The sequence below is a fragment of the Ammospiza nelsoni genome, chromosome Z (genome assembly GCF_027579445.1).
Source record: "Ammospiza nelsoni isolate bAmmNel1 chromosome Z, bAmmNel1.pri, whole genome shotgun sequence".
In the NCBI taxonomy this organism is placed as follows: domain Eukaryota; kingdom Metazoa; phylum Chordata; class Aves; order Passeriformes; family Passerellidae; genus Ammospiza; species Ammospiza nelsoni.
In genome coordinates this window covers 9146603-9170693 of record NC_080669.1, presented here as the reverse complement: position 1 = coordinate 9170693, position 24091 = coordinate 9146603, and the positions used below count along the sequence as shown (strand labels likewise).

The 24091-nt window shown below is 48.4% G+C and overlaps 1 pseudogene; it reads right to left on the bottom strand.

The window, feature by feature from the left end:
• LOC132087020 (serine/threonine-protein kinase PAK 1-like) overlaps positions 1-24091 on the bottom strand; it is a 353184-nt pseudogene that overhangs the window by 187557 nt on the left and 141536 nt on the right.

Here is a 24091-nt window from a genome sequence, read left to right as displayed (position 1 = left end):
TTCTGCCTGAGGGAAACAAAATGCAAGATGTTCACTTTAAAGCAGAGATCCCACCTTCTCGGAGATACAAATGGCAGCCCCACTGTCTGGGGCTCTGAGCCCTCCCTTTGTTAGCCAGCTCTGAGGTGGCTAACAACAACAGGAACAGGAACTGGAACAACAAGAAAAGAACAGCACGTCCACAGCACAAGTCTGGCTGGCACAGAGACTGATTTCTTGCATCCTTTGAAGTGAGAGACCTCTTGGCAGCAGACACACAGGGAAGCACAGGGAGATAGATTCAGACTACACTGAGACCAGAAGAGAATACATACCAAAGCAAGTAAGTTTGTCCTCTAGAAACATTGAGGAGAGCTGGAACTAAGAGTGCCCTTGTTTTGTTGGGAATAAACACTGCGAGATTTAGAAAAGGTTTCCCACTTGCTAAGATTAAATGCACCTGCACATCCCGAATCAATTCCTCTGAACAGATGTCAAGTTCAGAACAGGAGGAATATTGCCAAGTGTTCCCATCTTTTCCACCTTGCCGCAGTTTGCCAATAGAATGCCTTCCCAGTTGTAAACCAGAGCAGCTCATGCCAGAACCAATCGTGACGGGGCTTTCAGCATCAGGACCCTCACCCTTTATGAGCAGGCTGAGCTCAAAGACGCCCTTGCCCGTGCCCCGCGTGAAGAACCACGCCACTTCTCTTCACCCTGACAGCGCGGATCAGTCGCTCCCATTGCACTCGCCCTCTCGGCACCGCACACCTCCCCATCTTCGCAACTCGGCATGGCGGGCACGGGCACAGAGGGACAGCAGTGCTCCTCAGGCACCCCTGTGACACAGAGAGCTGCCCAGAGGAGATGCTAACCCTCTTGTGAGTCCAGGCCATGCGAGGCAGAAGCCGGCCCAGAGAAGGGGCTGCTGCCTCAGGCAGCTCCGCGCTGCAGCAGCCGGGCAGCAGCGGGACCCTCCCAGCTAAAGAAGGCTCCAGCCTCTGCAGTCCCTGCAGCCCTCAGGGCCGGGGCAGCGACCACAACCAGGCTGGCAAAGGCCAAGCATGAGCACTGACAGGCACTGATGGGAAGAAGCCAGAGTGAGCCTGAGCCCTGTACAAGCTTTTGCCCCCATTCAGGACACAACAGGATGGGCTTTGAGATCAGCCCCATCGAGGTGTGGATCAGTGCCCTTTTTGTCCCAACAGGTGATGGTAGACACAGAATCCCCTGGGCTCTCTTCTCAACTCTACCAGGTCTTATCTGAGAGCACAGCACTGGCAGCTGTTACAGGCAAGAAGCAGATTCATTGGGTTGTGCTGCAGAATCACAAAGGGCTTGATTTGTTCTTCTAGAGACTGATCTCAGCAGGGCTTCTACCAGTGGCTAGAAGTCAAGCAGTCACAGCCTTCTGCTGATGCAGGAACAATTCCTGCTTCTGCCTTTGGCAGAGAGGGAAGCCCAGGCAAACTCCAGCCAGCCTAAGCTGCCCTCTGAGGCAGCAGGAACACCCAGAGCTCTCTCTTGCTGCCTTGGAGCAATGCCAGCACTTCTGTGACCCTGAAGTGAGGAGAGCCCTTTGGTACAGCTGTGCTGACATGTGCACACAATACACTGTCCCTCAGATAAGAAAGACAGCAGACGTACTGTGTTGCTCCAGGGAGTCACCTGCCATCTCCTGTTGCAGAGCAGCAGCTGGGTCAGCATGGGAGGTGAACCAAGTGCTCAGGCTCCACATCTTTGGCTGGGGAGCAAAGGCTCCTTGGGGGCGGCATTGCTGCAGCAGCTTCAGTGTCAGAGTTGGTGTAGATCTGAGAGAAGAAATGAGTTGATGTCAGGAAGGTGTGGCAGAGATTGCCCTGAAATGCAAGAGAGATTGCCATTTGAAATGCAAGCCCTTAGGAAGCTGCTGTCTGCCACATGCAGAGCTCTTCAACTGGATTGCTTTGGATGTCCACTTGTGAAACCAAATGGTCAAAACCAAAGACTGATTTTACTCATGTTCATAGCCACTTTCTTGTTCTAAAGGATGACTGCAGCAACGACCGCTCCACTTCCTCTCAAAGACTCCTTTCCCCCTCCTAGGTCTGCAGATACATTTGCAGCTCCTCATTCTAATGTTCTACCTCCTGCCAAGAAATTCTCTTTTACTGCACCTTCCTCGGGACGTGCTTATCCTGCAGCATCTCTGGATGGTACAGTTCCTGGGCCTCATGCCAGCCTCGGGGCTCTTGGTTGCCCATCACTTGCTGGAACTCGCTGCAGGCTGCCAGGTAGGATTGCAAACCTTCCACCTCAAGTCAAACAGAACAAAGCAGTCAGAGACTACAGCTTGTCCCCGTCAGCCAGGAGTCATCGACTGGGAAGAAGTAAAGGACAGGAGCAGATTCACAAGGGTTACAGACAGCTTGTAGCCTGTATTCCAAATCTATGTGAGTGACCGTGTTCACCTGCAAAAACACCTCAAGAAACAAGGTCACCCGGAAGAAGCCAGCAGGAGTTCATTGGGATGACTGCTGGCTAAATGGCCAAGGGAGTAATGCCACTGTCTAGAGCATCAGCTGTGATTCAGCAGAGCAGGAAGTGTCCTTGAGAGCAGCTCTGACAGAGGCCTCATCAGGATGGCACTCAGAGGCAACACCCCACCCCCCTGCTGCTCTGCACTGCAAAGGCAAGGAGGGCAGAAACCACCCCTTGGGTGACTGCAGTGCCTATTGCTATTTCACTTGCTTTTCTAAGTCCTTTTACTCCTGAAGGAGGCGATTAATTTTCTCTTTGATGATTTCAATTTTTTCGTCTGGCCTCTTCTTCCTTGCCTTGATCCTAGCCTCAGTTTCCTGCAGTTGTGCCGGCACCTGTTTGTCCATGTTCTGTAAACAACAACGGAAAGGACTCTCTTTCATGAGTGGAGCAGCTGCCATTCTTTCATTCACCTGTTTTTGTTGACTGTCCCTCTGCATAGGGAGATTCTTCTCTTCTTGGATGTTTTCATTCCTCCTCTTCACTGCCATGTCACTCTGAGATTCAGGCAGCTCTGCTTGTGGTTCTACCTTGATGTTCTGTGCACACAAAAGCAGAGCAAGTGACTGGAAGCTGTCATCAGGCTCAGCTTTTCCCTCTTTTTGCCTCAAAATCACATGGATTCAGCCACTTCTTTCTGCTTCCCTACCCACATCTGCTTCCACTGTAACCCTCCTGTCCCAGGGCTGATCTCTGCAGATTCCAAGGCTCTGTGCTTCCAGTGCCTGTGGGATTCCTGGCCTCCTCAGTCCCAAGAGCTGTGGTTTATGCCCTTCTTCCTGCCCTTCCCTCTGTGCCCTGGCCAGTCAGGCTTACCTGGCCTTTCTCCTGTGGCTCTTCCACCTGCTGCCCAAGCTGCTCTTCCTGCTCTCGGGCTGGGAACAGCTGTCCCTGAGTCTGGCATGGCATCTCTGATGAAGCAGTCTGCTCCTGCTCTCTCTCAAGAAGCACCTGCACAGAAAGCGAGAGAAGATGGGTTTCAGCTCCCCATATGACCTTTGTGGGCCAAGACTCCAAGACTGCTGGGCTCACACGTTCCCAAAGCACTGTGCTGCTGCTCTGCTGGGTCATTCTCTGTTTGAGGGGAGGCACAGATTCCAAAGTGACCCTGGCTCTACAATCAGGGGCCAACTGGGACTGAAGCTGCAAGAGCCTCTCAGGCAGCTGACAGGGAAGTTGGGGCATTTCTCAAGGGTCTGGTGAGGGCCTCCCTCTGCTTCTACCATGTCCTGTTTGTCTCTCCTGAAGGGATGCGTTTAGGTGAGCATTGCATCTTCCACTGCTTTGGAGCAGAGCCAGGAAGATTCAAATAGATAGATAGATAGACAGATCTCACTTTTATAATCTCTCTTTACTGTACTGTGGGATTTACATTCTTTGAATGGAGAGAGATATAATTCTCTCTCCTAGGCTTTTTTTTAAGGAACTGTAGTGAGAAACTTAGAGAAGAGGAGAAAACAATTATTATCTCTACTTGCTCTTCTTGTTGTTTAGTCCATGAAGAATGTGTTATAGCGATTGTTTACTGTCAGTGATTTGTTATTGCATTTTAGTGACAGTTGTTTGGATTGATTAGCTAATTAGATAAAAGACTGTGTGGAGACAGTCACTAGTTTTGCTTTAGTATCTTTTTAGTATAGTATTTCCATAGTATAGTTTTAACATAGTACTAGTGTAATATAACATAGCTTAATAAAGAATTTGTTTAAACTTCTAAACCACAGAGTCAAAGCACATTTTTCGCCACGTGGGGGTCACCCGGGATCAATAATGTTCTTTCTGTCGCTACACACATCATCACTTGGTAGCAGTGCCCCAATCAGAAGCCATCCTGAACTTGCTCTCCTGTTGCTTCAGTAACCCACACTCTTGGGGTCTCTGGAGCATGTGGGTCCTTATGGAATGCAATCAGACCCAGAGCGCTGCACAGGGAACAGCACTCTTTGTGCATCTGTGCTCGGGCAAGTTCTTCTCTTGCACTTGACCACACTGATGGTGCTAAAGTGGCTGGAATCAGAAATGCAGCCCAGCTCCTCCCACCTTCTCTAATCTCTGAGGGCCAGCTGGAATGCAAGCGCATTGATTTCCTGATCAAGTCCCAAACACAAAACACACTGATTCCCTGGGCTGCCGAAAAACACGGGAGCCGTTAACTTGAAAATGATAAGCAAGCCCTACTGGCTGGTCGGGCACCAGAACAGCTTGTTCTGCACAAACATCCCTGCCCCAAACTATGTGTTCCTGTGCATAAATACTGCATTATCCAGAACTGCCTCTTTGAAAACTAAAATTCTAGCAGAATTTCTGCCAGTGCTGTAAAAGGGCAGGAAGGTTGAGACAAAGCTCCCTTGCTCCCTGGAGAAGGAGAAATTGCACAAGGGTTTTCTTTCTATCAAACCAACAAATAAACAAAATAAGAAAGTGTTGCTCACACCAGTGTCTAAAGAACTTGGATGCAGTGAGGGGATGTCTGGAAGGGAAACAGCCCTTGTGCTGAGCTTTGGATCTATGGATCTAAGGCAGCAATCTATGGAAGTCCGCCTGAAGGTGCCTAATGAGCCCCCCCATTGTCCAGGCTAAAGCTCCCTTGGCACCTCCTCCCTGGCCTTGTGCTGCACCCCCTTGCCCAGCTCCCCTGTCCTTCTGTGCACACGCTGCAGCCCCTCCATGACTTTCTGCTCCCCAGGGCCCACAAGTGCACACAGCACTCCAGCTGTGGCCGCAGCGCTGCCCAGCACAGGGCCACGCTCACTGCCCTGCTCCTGCTGCCCTACTGCTGCTGGCACATGCCCTTTGCCTTCTTAGGCCCCTAGCCACACGCTGCCTCATCCTCAGCTACTCAAGGCCGCCAGCCTGCCATCCTTCTTGCCCACGCAGCTCACTAGCCACAAAGGTGCCTATTTCACTTCAGAAACAGCAGGCACCATTGCAAGATGGCCTTCCTGTTCTACTACCTCCTGTTCCAAGTAGATATCAGCCACTGCCCCTTCTCACCAGCGAGGGCTCCTTGCTGAGCTCCATGTGGCCTCTGAGCTCTGGGTGCAGCCTGTCTCCGCACTCGCTCAGCAGGTGCCTGGACACAACCGACAGGGCACTGGCACTGTGCTTGTTCAAGTGCAGACCCTGCAGGGCCATGACAGCCTCTGGCCTGCCCTCAGCCACTGCCCTGACAGAGTCTGCTGCACGTTCCGGGGAGGCTGAAGTGACATCAGCCTCTGCCTGCAGCTCAGCCGTGCCCTCGGTTGTTGCGGCGCTGGTGTTTCTGCGCCCAAGGCCCAGGAACCTCCGCAGTATCTGCAACAGAAGGAAGGGCAGGAAAGAGGGACGTTCCGTGGCCTGCTCCAAGAGCGGTGCTGGGCCGAGCAGTGCCAGCAGGCCCAGCCCAGGTGGTGATGGCCGCAGGTACCTGTGCTGGTCTGTGGAAGCAGCCGTGAGTGGGGTCCTGCTCCAGTGTCCCATCCTTGCCCGCATCTGGCAAAGAGCGAGTGCAGCCAGAGCTGAGGGGCTGCGGGAAAGGCCGGAGAACACGGCACAGCCCTGCACGGCCCAGGCAGGGACAGCCCCCGACAGAGCACGGCCAGCAGGGGCAGCCCCAGCCCCTCTTACGTCCTATCTGTGGGGACATCCATAGGGGCGGGGATGGGATGGGGCCAGGCCGGCCGCAGTCACCAGTCCTGCGGCCCAGCTCTGCCACTCACCGTCCTGCACTGGCTGCAACTTCTCCGGCTCTGCAGGCTGCTGTGCTGGGGAGGCTGCAGGCCCTTTCTTTTTCTTCCCCCGAAGCAGGCTGAAGAGCCTGAGCACTCTGCCTGCCATCCTGCTTTCTGGCCTCGAGGACACCTTTGAGACAGATGCCTGGGAAAAGCTCGGAGGTAGCAAGTCCCGCAGTCTGGCTCCACGGCCAGCTGCAGGAAAAACGCCTTGGAATCGCTGTGGGTCAGTGACGAAAGAGCCGGCTGTGTGGGGCTCCTCACAGCACAGCTCTGGCACGTCCTGTCCTGTCTAGTGCACCGAGCACTGTGGCGTTGCTTCGTCACCGCCAGCAGCCACTTCACCACGTGTCACAAAGGGCCCTGTTCCATTCCGTTCCATGGTAACCATGCTGCGCCGTGTCAGCAAGGGCCCTTGGACACGCTGCCAAGTGGGCTGCACCAACCCTGCCCCAAATGCCTCTGATTGGAACAAATCCATTGCCCCAAGTGTGTAAGACATCCTGGGACACACCAAGCCCAGCCAAGTGCTCAGGGGAGGACTCTCCACAGTGCCAGGCCAGCACAGCCCAGCTCCCTGGTGGCTCTGGAGCAGAGCAGCTTCCAGCAAGCACGGGGCAAACACATCTTGCCAAGAGTTAAAACTCACCAGATAGGGGAGGTGGCATGAATGTGTGCATCAGGCCTTTGAATTCACAGCTCCCCAAGAGAGCTTTGGGGCACTCGGCTGGACAAACAGGATCCGGCTCAGACCTGTGCTTAAAGGTGGGCAACAAACCCTGCCACAGGTGCTTGGCTTGTTCTCTGCATGCTTAGGTAGATGCCAAAGCTGCTCTTCACATCCTTCCCCTGCCCCTCGGCCAAGTGCAAGGACTGAAGGAAACACAGGAAGTCAAATGGAGACACTTCCACCTGTCTCTTTAGCGGCTCCTGGGGAAGCAGTTTCCTTGGCAATCAAGCCCCTCTCTTCCAAGGGCACTTCCCCAAATGTGTACATTTTCTGGGCAACACCAACCCACCCTTAAGTGCAGGGTGCGGAGGTTCATGGGCATCACACCATTACCAATATGATCCAGTGAAGAAAAATTTATTGTTCCTAAAAAGACTATCTATAATAAATCTCTACTGTCCACACGTCTCTAGCTAATACATGATTGGTTAATCCTAGCTGTTCACACATCTAAAATAGAATGCTGCTTGGATTATCTAAGTTTTCACGCATCTTGCTGGGGTTGTATGGCCCACCCATGGCTCACTTTCTCAAGCTTGCTGACAAACTTGCTGAGTCCTGATGACTCTTTTTCTTTCATCTTCTTCAAGGATATATCGACCCCACTGAACATGTTCAGTGTCCATTATTACAAGCAGGCTGGATTCTGCATCGGCTGAATACGGCCGTTGTCTTGCAAAAACTCCTCCACCTGCAAAATATCTTCAACAGTTCCCCGCTTTTGTTTTTGCAGAAGCCAGACTGATTTAAAAGCACGGTCAATTTCCTTTTGCACACACCATAGTAAGCAAGGCACTATTAGCAGAACTGATAAAAGAATGAAATACAAAGCCTATAATATGTAAAATTATTTATTCATTACATAGCCAAGAATACCTAATACCAAAGCATACTAAGTCCTTGAGCCAGCCTCTTATTCCCCAGGATTTTAGCCACTCATCAAAAGAATTCTAAACAACTGTCATCTTTTATCATGTTCTCCTTAAGCAATGACACTTGCTTGTCCATAGATTCAGAGTGCTCAGAGAGATTCATGCAACTCATCCCTTCAAAATCTTCACACCCATCTCTCTGTGCTAGCAACAAAAACACTATTGCAGCCCTATCCTGTAATACAGCATGGCGTATGCTACCCACATCAGTGGTAAGCTCATTCAGTATGGCAGATGTAATGTTAATTTGTTTGTTTGTCCAACAAGCCAATCGTTTGAATTGTGTAAGGGCCTGTGATGAAGCTACTCCTGGTGTAAAAAGTGATGCCAGTAGAACCAAAGGCATATTCTACAATTCTACATTATCCTTACAGTCTCAGCCTAATAGATGCACAGTACGTTTTGGACATTTAATTTGTGCCTGATGTCAAGCATCTGTTGAATGCTAGGGGCAAACAGTGTCAGTTTCCCAAAATAGCACAGTCCTCCTCATGCTTTCTCAGGAGTCTCAGGCTAAGCTTTATCTCCACAAATGAGAAAAACTCCAGGAGGTGACATCCTTGCAGATTTTGGTTTTAGGGATATAACCATGTCCAATTGGCTCAGTACGCCATGGTATTGTAATACCAGGAAGAAACAGGAAATATCCAAGTGCCGTCATCGCCGAGTCTTTCTGATTTCTCCATAATCAGCTCTTTAACCCGGTGGTACTCATAGAACAAACAGTAATTTCCTGGCACTGATCCCAAAATATCCAATTCCTGTGGTCACTGACTTGTAGTATTTAAACCTTGAACGATTGTAAATGCCTGAATTCCTAACGGATTTCTAGAGATGCTTTGTTTTTCACACCAAATTTCTGTGATCATCCCATTTTGATTAGTGCACCAATTTGAACAGGCCTTACTTAAGTTGCCATAAATTTGAGCTCTGATCTAATTTCCCAATTCTTCCATTGAGTCTGAAGGAATGCCAATTAAACAGGTGCCAAATGGATCCGAAGGTGGAGCTAGTGATAGGCAGAAAGATTCTTGCCTTGTTCTGTTAGCCTATGTAACCCTCATGTTAGCTCGCTGCTCTATCTTGTATACCCCCTGCGTTTCCTTAATCACTCCACTAAGCAACATGGTTACTATTTTCCAGATTGGGGCCATTGTCGCCCTTGTGGTCCATCACACCTGCGCTTTGCCCAAACTGCTTTAGATGTGTTTGTGCTATTGCTATTCTTACTCTACATTCTGTAGCTATTATCTTGCTCTCTAGCACAATTTGATTTACTACAGCAATTAAAACAAGTTTAAACTGCAATTGCAGTAACAATCTTTGCTTATATATTTCTATCAAAGATACATCTTAGAGAAAACTCTGATATATTCTTGAGTTATGCCTTAAAAATTTAGCTAATGCCATTCTTGGGGTACTAGTGTTAAGTGTGTAAGAGCAGTTATTGCATATTAGGTTGATAGGCTGAAATTTTTGCTTTTCCCTCGGACCACTGCTCAATTATGTTCTTGACAAACTCGTTGCCAAGTTTTTTAGTTACACTTGATACAATGAACTTTAAGCCATGGCTTACATGCACAACTATGCAGATATCAAGCATTTTCTATCTGATTTACAACTTGTGAGGGAAGTGAAGGTCCACGTGGCTGGAATCCAACGAACGCCTTTATCTGTAAGTAAGCCCATAGAACTTCTTCCTCTTCATTTGACTGTAGCTGGTCCTTGCCACACCCCTGTCCTGGACTTGTGAACATGACCTGAATGCCGTCAGGCAATTCCTCCCTTGGATTATCTGTGAGGGCATGATGCACAAGAATAGGTGCATCTTCCCTATCTCCTGTTGTTCTGAGCTAATTAGGCACAAAATTGGCTTTAGCTGTTTTTTCCTCAGGGGATAAACCTGGAGTTCCCACTTTTTGTTTTTGCAGCATGTCCTTGAACATCTGATGGGCACGCTCAATAATTGCCTGTCCAGTAGGATTGTGAGAAATACCAGTGTAACATCAAATACCCCATAAATTACAGAAAGTTGAATCTTAAGGAACATGAAGCAGGACTATTGTCAGTCTTAATTGCTAAGGGGATACCTAATATAGGAAAACAATTGTACAAATGTTTCTCAACATGACGTCTCACCAGTTAAGAGAGTACCCTATAAAACACAAGCATAGGTATCAATGCAAACATGTACAAATTTTTCCTGACCAAATTCTTCTACATGAGTTACATCCATTTGCCATTACCGCAAGGGCTGAGTACCCCTAGGGCTAACACCATGCCTAAACCAATGCCATCTCGTTGACCGGGCAGGACAGGATCACGCAATACTAGAAGCATCAGTAAAGGGAATAGCAAATTGTTTACCCAACATTTCTGCAGATTGATGAAGAAATGCATGGGAAGTTTTGGTCTGTCAGCCTGTGCCACTTCCCTGTCACCTCAGTGCCACCATGGCCCTCGGCTGCCCCACAGCCCTCAGCCCCAGCAGCAGCTCAGGGTCAGCGTCCCTTCGGCGCCACCGCCCCCTCAGCCCCCTCAGCCCCCTCTGTCTCACCGTCCTTCAGCAGCTCCTCAGGGGACAGTGCCTGGGGCCAGCGGCAGCTCCCACCGCTCCAGGGACAGCCGGGGCTGGAAGTGCTGCTCCGCCCGCACCGGCCGCCAGCTCGGACCCAGCACAGGGACAGGGGACACAGGGGGCACAGGGGCAAAAGCAAGAGGTGAAAAAGCAGCCGAGGGGGGAAAGAGGTAAAAATGCAGCCTAGGATTACACAGCTCAATCTATGCATCTAAACTTCCACATACCTCTAACTAAATAACTCAGCATATTTCTAGATCTATATCTAAGCATCTAAATTTAAGCATCTAAATGTAGGTGTCTAAATGTAGGCATCTAAATGTAACTCTAATAATTGTATAAATGTAGATCTCAAAATCTAGAAATGTAACTAATTCTATCCCATCTAGAACAATAGAGATCAATTTAACTATATAGATGTATATATATGCACATATAAACACACCTCTGTAAATCTATAAATGCAACTATATGGATATAGAAAGAGAATTGTAGAAATCTATAAATCTATGTGTACACTAAGGGATTCCACCCGTCTGATGCTCACAGGCTCTGCCTCTGGTCCTTCTTCCCATGCAGGGCAGCCCTCCTGGCAAGGCAGATTAGCTGGAAGTCTGGGAAGCAAAGGGAACACTGGGTCAATATTGGCCTCTCTGCATCATTTGTCCTCTTGGAAGTAACTGTCCTTCTATCAAAGTCTGTAAAAGATGAGCCGAAAGGCAAAATCTCACTGGCAATTTGAAGCCTGCTCTTCAAAGAGCCAGACTCCTTCCAAGAGTTTATAACTTCTGAAGTTTTGAAGTATCCCAATACACTGAATGCCCTCAGTGTATTAGGATACTTTCGCAGGGCCAAGGGCCCCCATGAGAGCTTGAAACACAGACAGACCCAGCTGCCACAAAGAAGCCCAGCCTGGTTCTTTCTCTGTGCTGACAGAGACACCTCAGTCCTCACTGAAATGGCTGAAGCTGAAGGTGCTGGGAGCTGAGTTATCAACTAGCACCATTCCCTGCCATCTACAACCTGCCCTCTGCAGTGAGCCACAGCTCCTCCAAAACAACCGCCAGCTCTGGGATGAACAGCTCCGTGACAAATGACCAGGTAATTTTGGCTTAGGAATTTATGTATTAGCTTATGGGCATTGTTAGTGATTATAAGTATTTAGAAATAGCATCAGTTAGAACTCTTGTAGCTGCTTGTAATATAATAGAATCTATCAGCTTAAGTTTGCACTGTGTTGCTCATAGAAACAGTAGCGTAATGAATATAATATCTATGCATCACTTATGGAAACAATTGTGTGATGAATGTATTGTGTTATAGACCCTAGCAAAACATAACGGGAAAAAAGGCTTGTGTGTAACTAAAATCAGTGTAAGGCTGTCCACTGACCAACCTGTCCAAGTGATAAAATAACCCTGACACAAACCAGAGCACCAGAGGACAATTAGAGAATACCATGTGAAATTTAGGGACAACCTACTAAAGCCTTATCAGAGGGTGTGAAACATCAGGAGACACAAGCAGAAATAATATATGTTGACCTGATGCAAAGGATGTCATGCAGTAAAACTGAGTGTGAAGCAATCAAACTAAGGAGTTCCCAAAACATCAGAAAATTCCCAAGAATGCTTGAAAAATTCATGAAACACATGAATATACTTGCCTCTCAGCAATGTAACACCATAAAGCTAACACTGTCACTTAGCACCAGGTGTTGTTTGGGTGTTAGCCCCGAGCACCACAGTGCTGCAAATATTGTCTTTTTTTATCCTATTAGTATTATACATTTTATAATTCTAAGCAGTGAATTCTGTTTCTCACAGCTGTGAAGGAAAGAGCTCCCTAACAGGACTGCAGGCAGCACCAGCTTTGCTCAAGGATGCAGACCCCAAGTGCTCTCTCTCTCCTTTAGTTCTCACTAACTTTAAGGGGTGATTTCAGATTTTCCTTGAGCTCCTGGATCTGTGACTAATGATTTCCTTGCCTCAGAGCTTCTGCTGCTTGTATTTTTAATGTATCTCACTACAGCTATCGGTAGACTGGCACTACATGGATTTAATGCTTGGAGACAAAAAGCTCAGACTTCTACACTGACCTTTTGCTGGGCTTTTCCTCTCTTGCTTCAAGAGTCACTCAGGGTTGCCTCCAGAGCACTGACATCCTGCAGCAAACTTATCCACGGACATCAGCACAAAACTGGGACACCTGGCTTGGTGACACAACTGCCACCAGGTCAGGTTTATTCCCTGCTCTCTTGCCCCAGCAGAGGACTCAGTGTCAGAGCCTCTGGAGAAGCGTGGAGGGCAGGGCTCAGGCAGGTTGTGCCCATGCAGGATTTGAACTCAAGGCACCAGGAAGCACCAAGCCTGCAGACAGGAACTCAACCCTTCTCATCTCCCTCACTGCCAGAGGCAGGCTCAGAGCAGCCATCTCACCCCTCTCGAAACCAGTGGGGGCTCTGTCCCTACCAAGCTCCTCGGGCTCCTGGGAATTGTTCCTGCGGCTCTCGGTGCCAGGCAAAGCTCCCTCTGCTGCAGCTCTGCCCACAGGCTCCCCTCCTGAAGACTCAGGGGCAACAATAATATTGCCCTTGAAAGAGAAACAGAAAGGAAGAAACCCTTCCAAACACCCTCACAGCCTCTGGGAACAGGTCCTAAGAAGCGTAGCAGAAAGATACCTGTGTGCGGATGATCTCTATATGCAGCAAACACAGTGGAAGACAATAGAGCAAGGCATCCAATGCCTGAGAGAAATGGCGGTGGCAGAGATTATCTTCTCAGATGATGTAACAACTAGGAACCCAGACTTAGTACCATGCACATCTGTGATGTGGCGAAAATTCGTACGACTTGGGCCACACGAATATGCTTCTGCCTTAGCCATCATGAAGAGGGATGAGAGGGATGAGACTGTGCTTGACATGGCAAGGAAGCTCAGAGCATATGCAGATGCTGTACATGGCCCAACACATGCCCGAATCGCAGCAGTAGAAACACGTCTGCAGAACTTAGAGGATAAGATAGAGGAGAACCATTAGAAGCTTAGAGAGGAGATTAAAGAAGACCTTCTCCAAATTTCAGCAGTAAAGATCCGAGGTTCTGGTCTCCAAGGCAGACGTTTCCCAGATGGTGACAGAAGGTACACCCCACAAGCTGAGCTGTGGTTTTACCTGCGTGATTGTGGGGAAAACATGAGAAGGTGGGGTAGGAAACCTACTGCTGTTCTGGCACGATGGTTGCGTGAACTGAAGGAAGCCACCAGGAGGAAAGCAGCTCCAGTTGCCCGTAGCCGAATGGCCAGGTATGATGATGATGACATGTCTGATCCCCTCGAAGGAACATCCAAAACATACGCCCAGGGAAAGAAGAATAACCAGGCTTAGAGGGGCCCTGCCTCTAGCCAGGTAGAGGCCAGGGAAAATCGTGTTTTCTGGTCTGTGTGGATTCATTGGCCTGGCGCATCAGAGCCACAAGAGTACAAAGCTTTGGTCGATACTGGTGTGCAATGCACCTTAATCCCATCAAGACATGTGGGGACAGAGTCTGTTTCTATTGCTGGTGTGACAGGGGGATCCCAGGATTTCACTTTGGTGGAAGCTGATGTGAGCCTAACGGGAAATGAGTGGAAGAAGCATCCTATTGTGACTGGCCCAGAGGCCCCATGTATTTTGGGCATAGACTACCTTCGGAGTGGGTACTTCAAAGACCCAAAAGGACTCAGATGGGCATTTGGAATAGCTGCTGTAGAGACAGAGGGCATCCAGCAATTGAACACCTTGCCTGGGTTGTCTGAGAATCCATCTGCAGTAGGATGCCTGACGGGAGAAGAGCAACGAGTGCCAATTGCCACTTCCATAGTGCATTGACGGCAGGATAGGACCACTTGAGATGCTGTGATCCCCATCCATAAGATGGGGAGAGCCAAGGGGTGGTCAGCAAGACCCACTCACCCTTCAACAGCCCCATTTGGCCTGTGCAAAAATCTGAAGGAGAATGGAGATTGACTGTGGACTACCATGCATTGAATGAAGTGACTCCACCACTGAGTGCTGCTGTGCCAGACATATTAGAGCTCCAGTATGAGCTTGAGTCCAAGGCAGCAAAGTGGTATGCCACTATAGACATTGCCAATGCATTTTTCTCCATTCCTCTGGCAGCAGGCCTCAGTTTGCCTTCACATGGAGGGGAGTGCAGTACACCTGGAACCGACTGCCCCAGGGGTGGAAGCAGAGCCCCACCATCTGCCATGGACTGATCCAGACTGCACTAGAAAGGGGAGAGGCTCCAGAACATCTGCAGTATATTGATGACATCATTGTGTGGGGGAACACAGCTGCGGAAGTATTTGAGAAAGGGAAGGAAATCATCCAGATCCTCCTGGGAGCTGGTTTCGCCATTAAAAAGAGCAAAGTAAAGGGACCAGCTCGTGAGATTCAATTCCTGGGAGTGAAGTGGCAAGATGGACGGCATCAGATTCCTGCAGATGTCATCAACAAGATCACAGCAATGTCTCCACCCACCAACAAGAAAGAGACACGAGCTTTCTTGGGTGCAATAGGTTTTTGGAGGATGCATATTCCTGAGCACAGTCAGATCGTGAGCCCTCTTTACCTGGTCACCCGCAAGAAGAACAATTTCCAGTGGGGCCCTGAGCAGCAACAAGCCTTTGTCCACATCAAGCAGGAGATTGCCCATGCAGTAGCCCTTGGCCCGATCAGGACAGGACCAAAGGTAAAGAACATGCTCTACTCTGCAGCCGGGAACCATGGCTTGTCCTGGAGCCTTTGGCAGAAGGTGCCTGAGGAGACTCGGGGTCGACCACTGGGATTTTGGAGTCAAAGCTACAGAGGCTCTGAAGTCAACTACACTCCAACAGAGAAAGAAATCCTGGCTGCATATGAAGGAGTCCAGGCTGCCTCGGAGGTAATAGGCACTGAAGCACAACTCCTCCTGGCACCCCGACTACCAGTGCTGGGGTGGATGTTCAAAGGCAAGGTTCCTTCCACTCACCATGCCACCAGTGCTACATGGAGCAAGTGGATTGCTCTCATCACTCAGTGCACCCATATAGGTAAACTGAATCGCCCTGGGATTTTGGAGGTCATTACAAATTGGCCCCAAGGTGAGAATTTTGGTGTCACAGATGAAGAGGAACAAGAACCAGTGACACGTGCTGAAGAGGCTCCTCCCTATAACCAACTGCCCCTGGAGGAAACACGCTACGCTCTTTTCACTGACGGTTCCTGTCGAATCGTAGGGATGAACCGGAAGTGGAAAGCAGCCGTATGGAGCCCCACACGAGAGGCTGCACAAGCTACCGAAGGAGAAGGTGGATCAAGCCAACTTGCTGAACTCAAAGCTGTTCAACTGGCCCTGGACATTGCTGAGAGAGAGAAGTGGCCAAAGCTCTACCTCTACGCTGACTCATGGATGGTAGCCAATGCTCTGTGGGGATGGCTGGAGAGGTGGAAAAAGGCTAACTGGCAAGGTAGAGGGAAACTAATTTGGGCTGCTGATGAGTGGAAAGACATTGCTACCAGGGTAGGGAGGCTACCTGTGAAAGTCCGCCATGTAGATGCCCATGTACCCAAGAGTAGGGCCAATGAGGAGCACCAGAACAATGAGCAGGAAGACCAAGCTGCAAAGATAGGGGTGTCCAAAATAGACCTAGATTGGGAACATAAGGGAGAGTTATTCCTAGCTCGATGGGCCCATGATGCCTCAGGCCACCAGGGCAGAGATGCCACCTATAAATGGGCACGAGACGGAGGGGTGGATCTAACCATGGACAGTATTTCTCAGGTTATCCATGACTGTGAGACGTGTGCTGCCATCAAGCAGGCCAAGCGAGTGAAGCCCCTGTGGTACGGTGGGCGGTGGTCCAAGTACAAGTATGGGGAGGCCTGGCAGATTGACTACATCACACTGCCCCAGACACGCCAGGGCAAGCGCTACGTGCTGACCATGGTGGAAGCCACCACTGGATGGTTGGAAACCTACCCTGTGTCTCATACTACAGCCCGGAACACCATCCTGAGCCTTGAAAAGCAAGTTCTGTGCAGACATGGCACCCCTGAGAGGATCGAGTCAGACAACGGGACTCATTTCAAGAACAGCCTTATCAACACCTGGGCTAGGGAACATGGCATTGAGTGGGTGTATCATATCCCCTACCATGCACCAGCTGCAGGAAAGGTAGAGGTACAATGGACTACTAAAAACCCAGTTGAAAGCTTTGGGTGGGAGATCTTTCAAAAATTGGGAGCAGCATTTAGCAAAGGCCACCTGGTTAGTTAACACCCGAGGTTCCACCAACCGAGCAGATCCTGCGCAGTCTGAGTCCCTGAATATAATAGTAGGAGACAAAGTCCCAGTGGTACATATCAGAGGTTTGTTAGAGAAGACTGTGTGGATCAATTCTGCCTCGAGTACAGACAAGCCCAGTTGTGGGGTTGTCTTTGCTCAGGGACCAGGTTGCGCATGGTGGATATTGCAGAGATGGAACAACACGATGTGTACCTCAGGGAGATCTGATTGTGGGGTAAGAATGATAGTATAGGGCCTGGATTCAGTGGTCCAATGTGGGGATGTCATGAGGGCATGATGGGTATTGCTTGTAAATTTTGGGGGAACAGATGGAAATTTTGTATGAATAATGCATGATGTGTGGTAGTATGATGATATGATGATAAGGGGACAAGGGGTGGAATGTCCTGGGTTGACATTATGATGCTTGTATCCCCATTCATATGTTCTGTGCCTTTAAGACTGTCTCGGAAGAGTGAAAGTTTTGTTTGGCTTTCTCTTATCAGGGACACAGAGACGGGCAGTACATAGGGCTGTTTTGGCTTTTTGCTTTAGGCTTTCTGCTTTGCTCTCTCTCTCTCTCACTGCTCTCGCTTCTGCTTACTTTTGCTTCTGCTCATTAGCTAGTTCTAGCTAAACAGTCCAAATTCCTTCCTGGACTGTTTCTCCTCTCCTTTTTCTTCGACCATCTCAAACCTGCTCTGGACTGGGGCCTGGGAACACCGAGGGTTTGCACCATTTGGCTGCAGCAGCTGCCCCAGCGCCGGAGGGACTAACAGAGCAATCACCCCCGAAAGAGACTTTCTGATTTTGTCATCTTTTTCAGAGTGGTGTCATCTGGTATTTTCCACTTCTTTCCACATCAGGTTCTTTCCACTTCTCTCTGAGGAATTCTTCCCAAACCGGTTGGGGGGAGGGGTCGTGTGGGTTTGCTTTCTGGAGGGGCCCTCCTTTGGAGACTCTCTACGAAATTTGCCCTAAACTAGGACATTAAGGAAGGAGGTTGATATTTCAGGGTTGTGACTGCTGAAAGCAGGTGGTCTCTGGAGGTGTCCAGAACTGGGAGTGGCTCCTTTTCTAACTTGCCTGCAGAAAAGGAAGTTGCAAAGTGGGAATTTCATTTGTGGAGATGGCTGCCAGGGGTGTTTGCCAAGAGACGGGCTGGAAGAGAGGCAGGTCTCGTGCTAAACTGGCTGTGTGTTTGTTTTGATGGTGGGGAGGGTCAGAGATGCAGACACAGACACCATCTGAAAGAACAGTGTAATTTACTGTAATGCCAAAGTGCAAAAAAGAGTCAGGAAAGAATAAGCTAAGAAATGCACCTCAGCATTATTACAAAAGGGTGCCTCTGGTGATTAAGGAAGACACATCACCAGGTACCACAATGCTTTCCCCTTCATCCAGAGCTGCACATCAGCTGGGGGAAGCTGTCCCAGCCAAGCCCTGCAGAGCCACGGCCGGGATCCGGGAAATGCTGCGGTGTCTCCACCTTTGCTGGCCACGAGGCTCCCGAGTGCGCTGTGAGAGTAGCCCGGCTCCGACAGTGCTGGACGAGCAATGTGCCAGAGCTTCTGCTGGGGCACAGCTGGTTTCATTCTCCTCTTGGTTTTCTCCTCGAGCCTGCCCAGGGCTCAAGGAAGAACCAAGGCCAGGTGTGGCCTTGTCTGTTTACCTCATGCTGAAGGGTGAAGGTGTGTTTCACCGTGAATGGATGCAACAATAATTTTGATAGTAACACTTGGCAAAGGAGCAGATACATAGAACATTGGGTTGGAAGGGTCATCTAGAGGGCAGCTTTGGCTCAGGTCCTGTTGTGGAGGCTTCAAGTCAGGGTCTGTTGTTCAGGCCTTAGTTCTTTGGTATTTTGCAGTGCACATCAATGCTGTGAAGAGCTGGAAACAAACAAGTCTGTCTTTAGCACATTTGAGACAGGGAACAGGATTAGCCCTGCAAGGCCAGGCTAGGGCCAAGAGCAGAAGGCCAGCACCCTGCTTTTGCCCACAGGCAGCCCTGCAGAGCAAGCAGCCACTCCTGCCCAGGGCTGAGGTGCCCGAAGCTGCCTCCCCGCTGTGCAGCTCTGCAGAGCCCGCGGGGCGCAGGGTCCTGGGCAGCCAGGGCAGCCCGGCTGCCTTGGAGCACAAGGAGGGGCCCAGAGAGAAGCTGCTGCCCTTTGCTTTGGAACTGTTCCTCAGAGTCTTGTCATTAATCCACAGTATCTGATGTGTTTTCTTGTCTTCTCCCAAATTTAACAGAGCTTTTTGAGTGAAATTGACTGAACTAGCTTCTGCTGCTGGTGGTGGTCCTTTATCTGCAGTGAGGGCAGGTGATTTGAACCAAGGATGGAGTCCGTTGTTAACACCCAGCTTTGCCAAGTCAAGAAAACCATTCACAATTGGACTGCCAGTGCTGAGCAATTTTCCTACTTTTTGGAAAGCTATGACCTTTAGAAACCCGAGAGATTTTCCTCCAGGAGGATACCAGCAGTACCTTGATGCCAATGTTTTCCACCCCGTTTTTTGTGTCTTTGGGGCTTTTAAGACTTCCTCAGTGCCCAGCAAAATTGAAATGACCTGTCATAATGTGATCTGAGAGCACTGTGTTGTTCGTTGCCACATGAGTGTTCATGACAAGCTGGACACACCAGCCGTGGCTCTGTTGAGTTAAATTCATCCCAATTTTGTGCAAACAGCAGCCCCGAGATGCTGAGAAGAGCAAGCGCAGTGGGTGGGTGTGCATGCACACGCCCGGGGGCTGACTGCTGTGTGGGCAGAAGGTTTTGCACTGTTGTAATTCTTCACTCTCCCCAGCTGGAGGAAGAAACGAAATCTATATGAAATGAAAAAATATAAATCTCTATGAAATTAAAAGATATGAAAATGTATGAAACAATACCTATTAATTTATCATGGATGTAATTTAACATCTATACACTATTGCCGGCCGGGGGTCCCTGTACAAATCACGAACGGGACGGGACTGCTGAGGAACGCGCCTCGAGCTGTTTGTTTTCCAGCATCAGTCTCATTACTTGGGTCTGACTATGGGAAGATGCCAGCGGCTCACATCTGTGGCAGCAGGCAAAGAACTTAATGGCACAGCTTACTTGAAAAATTTTTTGACCAATCACACAAAGCAGAAGCATACTGACAGTAGTTCTATCCAACCACTATAAGCACACGTACCTTTTGTTAAAACAGTGCTTGCTTCTTTTGAATACTATACCTGCTTGTAAGCCTTAAAACACAATGCACTGAGCTCCATTATTAAGCTGAGAAGTTCCTAAAATCTTGCTAGAGATACTTTTTTGAAGGCTAACGAGTTATTCTAGGCAAGCACTAACACACAGGCCATTTTGCTATTTCTCCTTACTTTTCTACTTCTATAACACTTGTGCTGACAAATCCTATGGCTGCTGCTTAGCTCCAACCGCTTTCTCTGAGCTCTGCCTTTTGTAGCTTTCCCAAAACCCTCTGATTTGAAGGATTCCCACATTAGCCCTCTCGGTACAAGTGAAAAGAAACCTTTGTATCTGTGTTGTTTATTAACTACCTTGAATTTCATAGCTTTACTGTAGTATACCTGCTTATTACTTGCTTAAAGCATCCTTTTTGCTCACATTAAGCCTTGCTATATTCCAACATAGCAATTTTAATGCTGTGAAAGTCCAGTCAGTTCAAAGGGCTAAGTCAAGTCTGACAGCAATTACATGTCATTGTTCCAAAAAATTCTCATCTGTTCCAAGGTCCTAATTCAAAACCTTCCTCCATTTCGATACCTTCTGTGAGATTTCAAGAACTCTCTGTGAATCCATTTCCTACCTCTCTCTCTTGTGTGATAAAAATTTCTTTGATAGTTTTACCCATCATTTGTCACACACACTGATGTATGCAAGGTATTACTACTAGTATCACTGCCAAAACACCCAATGCATACAGACCTATTCTACAAAGATGTATTCTACAAAGTTGGGTATTGGGCATTCCTTGGCTGGCACTGGCACACTGATCAAACAGGTCAACAAGGGTTTGTCTGGGCTTGAATTGGGCAAACATACAGTGTCTGAGCCTGCTGACTTAGCTAAAGCAAGGTAAACATTCATTTTTGGTTGATCTACAGGCATATATGCACAGCAAAAGCAAGCAAGCAAAACCAACAAACGCCAGTATATCATTTGATCAAGCTTCATGTTCCTGTTCAGCTGCTTTTTGGCAAAAGCTTCCCTATTTCAGTTCTCAAGCAAATCTTTTAGCACTTGTTCAGGGACTGGCCAACTATAGGGCACTAAACTGTCCCTCTAACCTTCAATTTCTACAAATTTGGGTATCTTAGAATTCTTTTGAACACAACGGACACCATGCTTTTGCTGAAAGAGCTCTATGATCTAAACCATTTTCACAGTCCAAAAATCAACAATCAAACTCAAGATTTGTAGGTTTCACAGGTTGAACAGGGAATGTCTGGCATGAACTGTAGTTTCTCCGTGTGGCTCACGTCTGCGTGCTCATTTCCCTGCTGGTGGAATTGTCGGTGCGCTCTTGTGTATGAGACGGTTTCACGTTCTTCGCAGGGACCCACTTAGGTCTGGCACCTGTGCAAATAAATACAAGCATACCCTTTGCCCCAAGTGATTAGTGCAAATGGTCCTTCAATTTGTCCTAACTCAAGGTTTCTGATCAAAACGGCAAGATTTTCTTTCAATTTTGCCTGTGTGCTGTTTGAAAAGTGCCTAAAAATTGGAGGATTAGGTCCTGCAAATGAACTATTGAAAACATAAAGACATCTAAAGCTTTGCTCTACCTTATCAGAGGTGTTGCTTGGGCCATTCCCCCTTTTGTTGATCTAGAATGGGTTTTAGAGTGTGGTGCGTCCTTTCAAAAATTGCCTGACTCTGTGGGAATAGGGAATTCCAAAAGTGTGGCAAACAGTCCAGTCCATCAAAAATGTGGCCAATTTTTGAGCTCTGCATGTGGGGCCATTTGTCGGTTTTTGCCTCGTGGGGGATCAGTTTGGTGAGCTCTGTGTTTTGTGGAGAAAAGAAGAAACCTCACAACTTCATAAAAGTTGTAAAGCTTGGTATGTTTTTATTATGGCACGCGTCGGATGCATGCAGAGGAAATCCTCCTCAACAGGCCTGCGTACCCCTGAAGACCTCAGATCTCCTTTTATTCATCCTTCCAAATGCATATGCATACAGTTTCACAATAGGTTCATAAATATTCATTCAGCGTGACATTTATCACCAGTTCTTCATTATCAAAGGAATTCCTAGGTCGGGGGCAAATTGACCTCGTGGTCGTTTATGTTTTTCTTTCTCTGTCTCCTCACTGTCTCCGGCATGTGAGTTTTTCCTTCAGCTTTGGCCTCACAGACTTTTCATCTCTCCTAGACACTTCACCTAATTCAGAATGGATCTCTACTCTGTCTCAATCTGGACCCCAGTGACAAGGACAAAGGAAAAGACGAGAGGGGGTCTTTCTTCTCGGGACCAAAGTCCCACAGCTTTAATGGAGAACCACTCCAGGAGAGAAAGGGAGCATCCAGGAGAGGAAAGAGGATTTCCAGGAGAGGAAAGAGAGTGTCCAGCTCGTGGCAGGAGATTTGTAACCCTGGGGAAGGGGGGGTGGTAGAAAGGAACTACCATAGGTCAACATACGTAAATCACCGCACTGTAGTTTTCTGCATAAATTGCTGCACTTGTTGCAAACAAAATCCTAAAATCTCCCCAAACACAACCATTCAGTCCCAAATGATCACAATGTGGGGAAAAAAACACTCAACCCCCCTATATACCCAGGCACCAGGTGTCACAGGGAGTACCAACCCCTGCAATTATAAAGTCCACACACACAAGCTCACCGGGAAAGGAGTCTCTCTTTATGAGGGGACAGAGTGCTCGCTTTTCTCAACACAACTCACCATCTACCACATCAGCATCCACCCACATCATCTTCCTCAAAACACACCCACTGAAAACACAACCACAATTACAACACACAGGAAAAATTGCAGCAATAAAACAGCATTTGCTCAATTCACCCCCAGAATTTCTAGCAGGTCCTTATTGACACAGCAAATCCTTTCTGCCGGTAGCAAGACCCAAACCCAAACTGTACAGGCGTACGTTGTGCGCAGGACATCTCTGTGTGACTTAGGAACAGCCCTTCCCCCGTGTTCACCTTACGGGTTACTTTATACAGGGTTATATATATACTTTCTCCACAGTCCCAGCAGTCTTGTCTGTCCCCCACGAGGAACAGCCCAGAGCAGAGGTGCCTCCAGGAAAGGAATGTCCTGGCAGTGCCCAGAGATGTCCACAGCGCGGTTGTTCTTGCTGGAGCAGAGAAGTGTTCCTGCTGCGGTCACCAAATGAAGTGTGGAATAGAACTCACCACAGTTGAAGTTAGAAGGTGGTGTGTTTATTACAGCGCCAGGCACAGGAGGAGTTGTCTCCTAAAGACATGTGTGAAGAATCACTGGCTCTCTACTCATCTAAAATGAGTACACATTCATATAATTCCCAAAAAACCTAACACGTATTCATTAGGTAACACTGTGTGCCCCCCTCTGTATTAAAATGTATTATAATTGTGTCCAAAGTTCCTTCACATTTCTGCAGTCTTTCACTTTAAATGGGCTGGTAGGTTTTAAACTGGGGAATGGTGTCCTTCTGATGAAGGCCAAGACGTCTTCCTCAAGTTGACCTCTTTACTTATGACCTGATGGCAGGCTTTTGCACTTCTTAGCTATAGCTGAAGTTTCGGGGCCCAGGTGCAGGCTCTGGTCCTCTTCTTTGTCACAAAGAAATCCGCATCCCATCCTGCTTCTTTAAACATAGGAAAGACAGTGATAGCAAGTGATATATTACCCTAGCCTTAACTACCTTACCTGCAAAACATTAACTATTCCTCATTATTTCTACTCTTCTTGTTATACTCTTTCCCCCTAACTAAATCTTGCTAAAATTTTAACACTTCCAGTTCTTTTAAATCCTTGATTTATTGGCCTCATATCACATGCCAGCCATGTGTGAGCCGATACTGTAACTCGGAAATTCCACTCCTGAGCAGGAGGTATAAAGCCTGGTTCTGAGCTGGAATGGTGAGAAGGATGAAATGCACATGGTTTTGATCCAGGGGATGTCCTGGAAGTGCACAGCCTACCTGCCACTGCTGCAGAGAACCACGCTCCACCTCCTGCTGCTGCACAGATTTTTAGGAACCTAGGGGTTGCTGTGTATTATTTGCTACCACAACTAATAGAATCAATTTGCTTTGGAAGTTCCATTTTGTCCTGGGTCATTTTGGGCATGGGTCTCCTCCTGAACCTGTGACAAA